This window comes from Motacilla alba, chromosome 1A (assembly GCF_015832195.1).
Source record: "Motacilla alba alba isolate MOTALB_02 chromosome 1A, Motacilla_alba_V1.0_pri, whole genome shotgun sequence".
In the NCBI taxonomy this organism is placed as follows: domain Eukaryota; kingdom Metazoa; phylum Chordata; class Aves; order Passeriformes; family Motacillidae; genus Motacilla; species Motacilla alba.
This window is the reverse complement of record NC_052031.1, coordinates 33621675-33633587: the sequence shown is the minus strand read 5'-3', so window position 1 is coordinate 33633587 and position 11913 is coordinate 33621675. Positions and strand designations below refer to the sequence as shown.

The following is an 11913-nucleotide window of genomic DNA, read 5'->3' as shown; positions in this document are numbered from 1 at the left end:
GCAGCCCCTGCCTGGGGTCTTGTGTGGCACTGTCAGGGCAAGGTGGTGGCAGTATGAGCATAATTCAGCCATGAGCGGAAATTGCCTCTTTCTGCTGTTTTGGCCACTGTTTTGGGACCTTTGCAGTGAAGCTGCGCCTTGTTGAGCTGCTGAAGTTTGATGCACTTTTTTGTTGTTCAGTACTATGTTACTGTCAGTATCTTTTTTTCTTCATTTCCACTTTGCTGAAATAATTCATAAGAACGTTTGTTTTAAGATAGAATGATAAATGTGATTGTGCCTTACAGCACCAGAGAACTGTTCTCTTGTGGAAAAGTAGGAAACAAGAGTTGTTCTTACTGGCTTTCTCCCAGTGCACCATGCTTGCCTATCTCCTAAAGACAAGCAGTGTAGGGTGCTTGGTTGTTTACTGGGCTTCTTCTTGATACAATTTTGTTTGCTTTCCATTTTTAAGAAAACTTATCATGCTGATAATTTTAAACTGTGTAACTGATCTATGTTGTTAAGAGGGAGTTCTTGCAAGAAAAAGACCTGTTTGGGAGGCAATGCAGTAATAATGGGTAACATAGTGGCATGAAGTCTGCTACACAAAATCTACTACACAAGAACTACCAATTTTAAATCTGTTTAGCACTGAAAAATTTGAAAGTGATATATGTTAGTGAAAGCATGTAACTTCTCCTTGCTTTAATATGTAAATCAAAAGAACGTGTCAAAGCCGTATGTCAAAATATTTCCCTAGCTGATTGTTGTTGTTGAAGGTCCTCTAAAGAAGAAAGCAAAGCCCCTCCAAAAACTGTCAAATGTAATAAGGATTTCTTGACTGATGATTAATAAATTATTAACTCTTAATTTAATGTATGGCACTAAGATCGAGCTGAATATCTAATAGCTTTTTCCTTTTACTCTACTTAGAAAATATAAGACTAGTATATCCTTCAGCATGTGGAGGTCATAAGTATTTCAGACTGGATGAAATATGTGTCAGATTTTGAAGTGATGTTTACAACAGTGTTCAAGCACTCAAATTGAATTGAACTCAAAATAGCACACAGCCCTATGCACAAGGAGTTAGCTACTTCTCACAGTTACTTAAACCAAACAGCCACAGGAGATTTGAGCCATGCAATCTTTACAGAGGCACCATCTCAAGCACAATTCCTCCTCAAGTGCTTTTGTCCGGTCTTTCCATGTGCTTTATGTGTCAGTGTTTTGGTTGGATAGGTGTGGTAGTTACTTAAAACAATGTGCAAAATCTGAAAAGATGCTGCTGCTGCCACTACAAATGCACTCGTCAAATTGAATTTCATGTGTTTGGGACAATGAAATTGTCCCACAATTTAATTATGGTCTGGTGTTACACTGTTTACAGTACAAATTTAGAGTAATTGTAGAGCTTTTAATAGCCACTCCTTCTGCAGTCTTTTGCTTAAAAGAAATGTGTGCTTGCAGGAAAGATTGTATATATTGTTACGATTTTTAGAATATCAGAGCTGATGAACTCAAATGCCTATTGTTCATTCAACTGAATGGAGATGGAGCTTTTTTAGATTTACTTTCCTTTCTCTATGTTGTTAGGCATCCCTTCTCTATCATCATTTATGAGTTATATATCCAATTAGCCAGTACATTTGAAGATTGTCTGAGACAATCACTTTACGAGCTTGTTACTCTCTCTCTTCTTCCCCCATTTGTAATATGGCTTGGAGTGTTGCACAGGGAGGCAGAATTAATGGAAAAATGCAGAAACTGCATTAGAATAACCACAGGATCAAACAAAGACAACAAAGTTAAAAACAGAATAGGCCTCTGGGAATCACAGGAAAAAGGTGACTTTAGTTTGTCCTCAGCCCAGCTGTGCCTGGATACTGGGATATTGTTGCTCCCACTGTTTGGTGTACCGTATTTACTCCTCCAAAGGTTTGCCATCGAAGACCATATTGGCTCTGATTCTGGGACCCAGCTGATGAAGGGGACAGGCAATCCTGCCTAAAGCTCCCTGAGTAAAAAAAGACACCCCAGCTCCTGAGGCAGATGGGGTTTTTCTTGGATGTTTCATCCACTTGTGTTCAGTTAATGGATAACCTTACTTTGACATGCAGCACCAGCTCTCCTATCTTTCTGAAATGTCTGTGCTATGTAACGCTAGAAAAACCAAAGTAATAATTTTGGTACGCGAGCACATATTGACATTAGTAGTGCAGGCATCATACTAATTTCAGTGAGACTTTGCAGTGTGAACATAATGGGTGATGAAATTGCTACCCAACCTACTCAGACAAGTTAGTGCTTATTTTATAAAACACTTTAAAAAGCATCATACTTATCTTGAGCAGCATTACAGCACTGCCATTCAACCTGTTCCTTATAAAAAGGCTTTGTGTGAAACAGGCCCTTGTTATATTATTGCAAAGACTGTTTGCAAACCATCAGGAATACTGTGTAGCAGAACTGGCTGGAATGCTCCCAGAAATTACATAAATCCAATTGCTGAAGTTAGGGTGTTGTGCCAAGACCTTTGAGTTTCAGCCTAGTCTTGAGTGGGAGTGTGGTTTTGGGATCCAGCCCGACTTGGTCACCTCTGACTAAAACAAACACTTTTTCCCACATCCTAAAATAATTTCAGCACTAAGTCTTTATTTTTCAAAATACTTGGAAGGATTTGGGTTTCTTTCAACTCATTTTGGAACTTCGCAAGTTTCATGAAACATGCAGGTCTAGAGGGTGAATGCATCTTGCTAAATTTTGCCTTATTTATGGTACCTCTGGTGTCTGTCATTCATCTCCTGAAAGATCTTTTTTTTCCTCATTGGTGGTTCTTTTTCTTATGATGTTCTTCTCAACATGGTTCACAGCATAGTCTGTTGGCATAAAGATTTTACTTTCTGTGTAGCTACAATGACAATATTAAATAATGATCACAAAAAGCAATGTCTGAAGAATTCTGCTAGTAAGTACCCCCTAACCTGAAAGGTCCCATGATTTTAGCCGTGACCTTAAAATGTTCCATTTAGTCACCAGGCTCCAATGAATAACTTACTTCTATCCTTTGTCAAGGCCTAGTATATTTTGTGTAACAAGAGTGTTGATATGTTAGACACAGTAATCTGCCATAGTCTACATCTGCAGTGAAGTCATATATCATTTCCCTCTCTGATGCCATTTATTAATTATTACACATTTCTGGTTTAAAATCATTTGGTTCCTCAGTGTAGGATCATCAACCTCTTCAAATTCATTCTCTAAATACATGTGATGCTCTTTCCACTGATTTGCCCTTCTCCCTCCCTGTGTCATTACTGGAAAGTGAAGGGAAGGTATTTGACTCCTAGGCTAGCAAATAAGGTAAAAAAGGAAAAATTGAAGGTTTTATATGACTCAGAATTGAAAATGTCCTCTTTGTTGAGTGAAATCTGGGAATTATTAAAATTAAAATTGTATATATGATATGCTTCTTGGGATGGTGTCAGCAGAAAAACTCAACTTGGGCGTTATTCTCCAACACAGCTCAATGTTATGGTGCAGAAACTCCCACACCATAGCTGCCAAAATGTTAGGAATAAATGTCTTTGCATTTCATAACTGAGGTGGTTTTGAAGCTGTATTAAATACATAAGATAAAACACCAAGGGGAGTGACATGCCAATGGTTTCTTAATTATGTGGTCAGTAGCAACATCACTCTTGTCAAGATTTTCTCCATTTTGTAAATTGGTAAAAATAATTCTTGTTTGCAGCAATCTCACAGATTTGATTGGGGTTGCAGAAGAGTTAATGATTTTGTGAGTCATGTGGTGACAAGGTAATTGAGTATCTCTTGCTTGAGCTGTAGAGATGTTAATTGATGCTGAGGATGAGGAATGCAGGACAACTGCATTTTATTTTACAATGATTGTGTGTTGCTAGTTTGCAGTTACCTGGAAGTGCATGTGGGGAGAGGGGTTGTTCTTCACCTATCACAGATCTTGTCATGTCAGTACAGTAAAATTTTAGCTTTCATAGAAACTAAAGTATTTGTTGAAGCCTACAAGAAAAAAAGGGTTGGTAACCCAAGTAGAGGATATTGCAGGTTTTGAAAACACAATGAAAATAATATTTAAAAGAAATAACTAAAATTTATTTAAACTTCTTATTTCCTTCATCTTAATAACTGTTTTATGGTTATTGAAATCTGGAGATTTTCATTAATAGATTACAGGTCTTGAGTATTTCTGTTTTACACAAGTATTTCTGTTTTCCACTCTTTTCCTGGATAGTCCCAATGCCTCAAGTTCATCATGGGTGTGATGGCCGTGTCCAGACAGACTCTGTCATCACAGGGCTACCACCCTGTGTCAGTTTGCAAGCCAGCCACAGTGATAAAGGAAGCTGCTGTGTTTGAGCTTTATTGCTGGGGCAGGCGGTGTCAACTTCCCCATTCAGGGTTTTCTGAATGAAACAAAAGTGGTAGCAAGTGATGTTGTCTCTGCTTCTACTGCTAAGACTTCCCATGTGACAATAGCAATATTTTCCATTTTGGATAAAATTCACACAGTCGTTAGATAAGGGTCTACCCACATGCTGTTTCTCTTGCTTTTTCATCTTCTTCGACATACATAGGTGTTAAAATTGTTAAAAAACCGTTGGGGATTTTTTTAGCAATTGGTCATTGCATCTAATGCAGTTTTATGTTTCATGACATCCATCCTCTTGCAGAGAATTGCTTGACTTCTGTTGAGGTATATGTGTGTTTTGGAGATGATCCCATTTACCTATCATCTTGTTCATCGTGGTTGCTAGTGAAAGTGTTTTTTCCGGTGGAACCCAAGTGGAGGAGAAGAATTACATACTATGCTTGTTTTATAGACAAGCAAACTGGTAGGAGTAGGTAAAAAAAGAAGACTGTTAGCAGCTCCTCAGCCTCCCATGATATTATTTATATTTTCTAAGCCCATAAGACATACGCATATATTAAAATCTTATTTTACCCCTTTTATGGTTTATATTAGTTAAAACGTGTAAGTCTTGGGATGAGACTTGTGTTTGTGGATGCTTAGTCTGTTTGAATAGTAGCTTTAGCTGCATGATGTTGTTTATATAATTAAGATATAATAAATTGGTGTTGTTCCTTGTGCTGCAGTAGCGCGACACCCAGCTACACAGTCTGTTAGTGTGGCACCTGAACCCGAGGCTGTGGGGTTCCCTGCAGGACTGGAGCAATGCATCTCTTCTTACCAGGCGGGTGTGTGCTGGTTTTGGTGAAACATTTTCATTATTTGTGAAACAGACCACAAAAGCCTAATTTTGTTTTTTCCTTAAAACTGTCGTGCAACAGCCAGTTTTAAGTTTGTTAGTATTAGGATTGCTTTTTTAAATGACCCTTTGTGGCTCTTCTACAAGTGGCCCTTAGGCTCCTAGGGCAGCACAGAGCGTGGATAGTAAAACATTGCTTTGGAATTACTTGAGCAAAAACAGCTTATTTATTTGAGGGCACTGAAATAATGAGACCTGAGTTATATAATTCTTGGCATGAAGTGGAAGTACTTCTCCCTGCTAGCTATTACGAGCGTACAATTTCTTTCATTTCGTCTGTGCTACTTTTTTTTCATTTACTTTCCAGTCCTATTCTTTACTGAATAACTAAAGATCCTGATTGTCCCTGCTCAAGAAATTTAATCATTCTAGTTCTTCCTCTTCTTACAGTGGCTGCTGGTATAAGATTGTACCTTAGTGTTTTAGAGAATTTGGTACCCTTTATATTTTAGTGTGTCTAGAATATACGATGTTCACATTCAGACAAAGATTCAGAGAAATCTGAGCTTCCTACTTCCTGAAATGATGTGTTAGTCCTTGGTTTTAATCATGGCTTTGTCAGTTTACATCATGAACACGTAGTGATGTGATTCTTTTTTCCCCTTGGATATTGTGAAGTGAATGAAATACCAGGTTTTAGGAACTAAGATTAAAGAGAGAGGCAGAAGCAACTACCGAGGTGTCAGTTTTAATATCGGCCTTCAGTTCCAATAGAAGACTTGAAGTAATTAGTAGAATGAAGGAAAAAAAACCCCACAATATAAGTCCCCTACTGATGAGATTATAAACATTTATTGAATGATTGCTGTGTTTTGTTAGCAGGGCGTGACAGGAGCTGTCATTAATCATAATCATAAATATAAACACACCTGTTTACCATAGTTATTATTTCTGTAAGACAAATGAGGTGGTATGTACAGAAATTATTGGGCAATTTTGTGTAGTGTATTTCAGCAGAAAAGCACAGGGATTGTGCTGTCACTGGGCACTGGGGCCCACGATGACCACACTGCTGATAACCCAGACACCTTATGTTCAGATGGTTTTCTAGTTACCCTCTGAAACCCAGGAAATGATACACAAATCAGCATTCTGACGACTCATAGTCCAGATTTAAAAAGCAGCAGAACTAAGGGTGCTTCTAGGACCTTCATTTGGCCTCTCATTAAAGAGTCCTTAATGAAGGACCTGATCAGTTTTGCTCTAGTGCTGGTGTGGCAGAGGCTGCACGAAATCCCATCAGGGCTCATCCCTCATTTCCCTCACTTGAGAGCATCAACTTGCAGATGTCTGGCACCAGTTGCTGTAGCCAAGGGAGGTTTGGTTTGTATACACAGAAATTAGTAGTCTGAAGTCAGACAGTCAGTAGTCACAGTAGTCTGAAAATCCAGCCATAAGGCATCTCAGGCTTCAGCCTTTCAATTCTTGCATACCTTTGATGATAATCTCCCTGTACTCTGGTTCTCTGCCTATGAGATGGGGTTAATGATACCTCTCCTTCACAGATACGCTGTGGAAATAAATTAGTGTTTGCTAACCTAGCAAATGCTACAGTGATGAGCACCACAGAAGAACTTGGGGAGAAATGGATGTCTCTCCAGAGAGAAGGGCTTGAATAGTGGGTGGGAATTAAGGTATGGAATTACACTTTGAGCAATGAGGGAAAAGCAAGGTCTGAAACAATTTATCAGGTAGTTAAAATAATTTCTTTTGGGCATTAAATTAAATGAGGTCTCATGCAAGAAGTAGATCAGGTAATTAAAGATTGTGTTGTAATGCATATGCAAAAGAAAAGGAGGCCAAGTTGAGAAATTCTTAAATCTGGAACCTGCAGTTTGTTTTTTAATGGTTTGTGTGTGTGTGTGCCCATGCATGCAGTAGAGAACATGGAGCCAACAGTTCCTTGGGGTTTAGCATGCCATGGAAATTTCATAACAACATGGTTACAGATATAATATTTGCCATAAATGAACCAAAATCTCCTTGAAGTTAAGATGCAGAAGTAAATTTTGATGAGTGGCCATAGGATCTGATCACATGTGTATCACTTCAGTGCATTCTATAGTAACAGTCCCTGTGCTGACACTTTGAAGGAACACTGTGGGCAGCTGTAGGACAGAGGAGGGAGGAACCAGGTTGATTTTTTGGCTGTCTCTGGGCACTTTGAACAGATGATAAAAGACACTTGAGGTGACCTATCTTTGGAAAGATTACCATGGGAAGAGCCAAACTTTGGAAAGCAAAAAGGAGAGAAGAGATTAAAGACAGCTCTGGGGGAAATACTGTTTGAATGAAACTGTGAAAAAGAAAGTGAAATCAAAAGTACACAGTAATGATGTGAAGTATTAACTCAATAAATTGTTTTCAAGTCTGTTTGCAAATGCTTCCTTTGGGTGTGTTTAACAAGCTCTGTGGCTGCTCAGGTCTATTTTATTTTGATAACATTGTCCCTCTCCCAGAAGGGTAAAACTCCTCACTTAACAATGCATTCTGTCACTATTCTGTCAGTGGTAGCATCTCTGTTAAAAGAGAAGAGAAAGTATTCACAATGTATTACAAGTAAATGCAGTAAAAAATGAATGGTATGCAAACATATATTAAATACAGAGACATATACACTTTTTGCCCTTGCTTTCTGTAGGTTGGAGTGGGAAATACTTTAAAGCCCTGATGACCTCCTACCTGCACCCCATTTTTAGGAGCCCAGTTAAGTTGTGTGGTCATCAGGGGATGAGCCACAGCAGTAGCTGCAGGCTGCGGTGCCAGCTGTATTAGCGCCGAATGCTGGGAAATCAAAAGGGATGTTTGCCACACTGTCTGATAGGGACATTGCATCTGACAGCCCAGTTTAGGGAAAATGAGAAAATGCTTGTGAAGGGAAGTTGGGAGAGAGCCTGGATCTATGGCAGAGCACTGCCAGCAGCAGCAGCAGCAGTGCTCAGGTCAGTTGTCAGTAAATCTAAATACGTCTGGTGGCATTTACAGTTTGGGAGGCAGGAACGCGGATTTTCCATTGTGTGGTGGTAGAATGTCACGTGGCTCGTCATGAAAATGCTACGCTCCCTTTTATTGCTAAAAGGAGACCAGAATGAATTGTGAAGTGAAGAAACCAAAGCTGTTCAGGCTGGTGGTTATAGCTGCCCATCAGTAATTAAATAGAGTGCAGCGTGGTGGTGGAACTCTGAAATCCCCATGAATTTAATGATATTTTGGTAGTCTCTGAAATGCTCCCTCTGTAGCTTGACCCATATTTCACCTGGCCTTCACAGATTTGCAGAGGAGTTACGCAGGCATCCCCAGCACTTCTAAAGCTGTTGGCATTCACATCTACCATACCATAGGCAGGAAAAAAGAGAGAAGTTGTCCAAAGCTTAGGTTAATTATGATTTACCTATGCTTGTCTTGGTTTACACTAAGCATCTCACAAAAAGAGAAGTGTATTTATCAATGTGATAGGTTTTGAGAACAATCAGCTTCTCTCCCAGTTGTTATGTGTGTCTTAGCTGGCTTCTTCAGGCAGGGAATACCCAGCCCTGTGCTACAGGAGAACAGAGAGGACAAGGTTTGTCTGCTGGAAGAGCGCAACCATCCCTTTAAAATGCTGCCACTCCCAAGCGTATCACAAGGGATGGAGAATGCACTGAACAGTTTTGGTTTGTAACTGGTATTGATTTATGTGCTGCAATTCAGTGTTCGTGTTTTGTTCTTGGGTGGGTAGAAAATAGTGCTCCTTTCTAGTTTATTTTGGGTTTTTTGGTATCTTTTTCTTCTTCACTACTCCTTTGAACTCAGGCTCTTATAAGAATATGAAAGGCTGTGGATTTTATAGGGCAGATTGTGTCATGCAAATTGTTTCCACAGACTGAGCAAAACTGTTGAAGGCTGTTCTAGTTACAGCCTGGAGTTTGTGGCCCTTTGTCTTGTGCAGATAATTGAGCTTTTTACAGCCACATGTCCATTCACAATAGGTTGTTTTCTTCCTTTTAGATGTGAAAGAAGTTTATTAGCTGTTGGTTTAAGTTCCTTACAAAAATGTTGCTCATGGCATAATTATTAAGGAGGTTACATCAGTGTGAGTAGAGGAGCAGGCCAAGGTAACACACTGCTCCATGAATGAAAATAGGTTTAATATATGGAAGATGCTCAAATCTTCTTTCTCACAAAATTGCAATTAAGACAATTAAAAAAAAATCTGGGAAAGCAATTGATTGTAATTAATTCTTACACAGCTTTAATATGTTGGCATTCCATGCACTAGTAAAATGTTGGTGGATTTTTCAGATAAGGAAAATGTAGTTTTGGTGAGGGGCTCTTATTTTGTGATAAAATGTCTTTTAAGTCTTGATGACTTGGTAACTATGTATTACATGATTAATTAATGGATGGTTAATAGCAACATCTTTATGCCTTAGTTTTATGTAAACTACAACCAGCTGATAGGGACATGTACATGTAAGGAGAAAAATGAAACTTGATTTTGAGTAACTTACAGAAGGTGATTAATAACCACTTAGGATCACTTCTGCTCATTTTAACTATTCTCTAAATAATTAAAATTGTTCTTGAAATTCCTGGTAGTATTTTCTTGGTCACAAGTTGTATTTTTTAAATGCACTGCAAAATTAAGCTGAAAAAAGACTCTAAGAAAAAAACAATATTTTAAAATCTGTAATAGTTCAAGAGATGAATTTTTCTGAGTTTTTCACTTGATTATTGTACTGTTAGAAAATGATCAACGCTTCCCAGAAGATCAGTGAATGGTTTATCTGTCTATAGGCTTCTTAATTCAGCTTGTGGAATATTTGTCTAGTTTTGAAGTCCAGTCTAATATCATAACAAGGACCATGGTATGGAGAGAAGGGTTAGGTGATAATATCTAAATGAGAGCACACACTTATTGGCATTAAATACAGCCCACTGTGTGTGACTGTGGAAACTTTTTTTTTTTAAATTCTCCCTCAACCCCCTTTTTCTCTGCTGATGCAAATAGTTCTTTAATTCTTCAGCTGGGCCCTGGGCAATTGAGTGACCCTGTTTACCTGATTCTTTTTTTTTTTTTCCCAAAGTGGAAATTTTATGCATTTTCTGAATTACATACATGGAACCCCTTTCTCCTTGTGTATTCTGAAGCCCTTTAAAGTACTCAAAAAATAAAGTTAATGGCACACAGTACCTCCTGAGTTTGCAGTCTAATAAAGATTTTTCTTGCAGTTTTGTCATAAAAAATCAAACCATTGTTGCAAAGGGAAGAAAGCCAACTCACACCATCTGCAGTCATTTAAACCCTCAGCCAAGGAAGGTTTTCTAGTCATATTCAGACAGGAAAGGGTGTATTCAGAGTTGTGTGTCTTATTTAATGCAGGATGGAAAATGTCTGCTCGTGGTCTGCAGTACATGGTTTACTTTTAAAAAGCATAAGTTCCTTGTATTCTGGCTGCCAGCTGCTCTTTCTGCTTACTTATTTATTTGAACAGACTAGTGTGTGCTGCTCAGCAAGCCAGGGGGATGGTCAGTTGTTAAATGTGACAGCATAGTCTGGAGCTCAAGATGTGTGTGTCCTGCCTTTAGGCTTGACCCAGGGCCACTGGGGATGCCTTAACTTAAAGCTAGGTCAAAAAAATATGAATAGGAAGCTGTCTGGGAAAGAAGCAGAGGAAGTGAAGTTCAAATAGCCTTTGCATCTGCAAATTCAGCTGTTTTAGTCAGAGGTTCTGGTCTTGGTTTTTAATGTGTTTTTCTGTGCATCTTAAAATGCATGGGGAAATTTATTTGTTTGTTTCTAGCTGCTGCATGAAAAACAAAGCTCTCAAAAATCTGTTTGCAGTAATTGCACTTTTTCTGCTTGGTGTTTATTTTATTTATTAAGCAGATTTGCAGAGCTGACAGTGGGAGGTTTTTTTGAGGTTTTGTATTGTCTCAGCTGTGCCTTGCTGTAGGCCAACCAAGGACTTGCTCCTGCAAGTGCCAGGCGTGTAACTCCACTAGCGTGAGTAGTCCCATTGGTACAGGTTCCATATAAGTCTGTAGTTGGGAACCTGAAAGAAAGAGGTGTGTGTGAGTAGAACAAAACAGTACTTCTAATGGTTTTTTTCCCAGTGTTTGTTGTCTGTATTGCGTTTCTATACTTTGTACCTATTTCTGACAGAGATAAAACATCTTTTAACTGAGAGATCAGTATCTCTGTATTGTTTCCTCTAAGAGAATTTGTAAGCATGGTGGTTCTATTTCATTTTGGTTCTCAAGGAAATTGCTCAGACTTCAAAAACAAAGACAGTTGATTAGTTCTGCATTATTTCATTTCAGTGCATTATTTCAATCCTGTTCATTAAAGCTGAAGAGGAAAACCTGGTTCTGAAGGACCACTGTTGACAGGAACCACTAGCCTGGAGCACAGAATTCAATAATCATTGATTAATACACTTTATTGCTGATTTCTTTTGTTTGGAAAAGCCAATTATTCTTGCCAGTATCTTTTATACATGAGCCTTCACTTAGAATTTAAAATTGAAACCTATAATAATATTAACATTTTAAACTGTATAATGCTTGCTGGAGGGCAGGAGGTGGAGAAAGAAGGAAAAGAATGACAAAAAGTGAGACTTATTTGATGCTGACCCTAAAA

The 11913-nt window shown here is 38.5% G+C and overlaps 1 protein-coding gene across 10 annotated transcripts in view; it reads left to right on the top strand.

The window, feature by feature from the left end:
* Nucleotides 1-11913, top strand: part of GRIP1 (glutamate receptor interacting protein 1) — a 308647-nt gene that overhangs the window by 95951 nt on the left and 200783 nt on the right. The window lies entirely within an intron of this gene.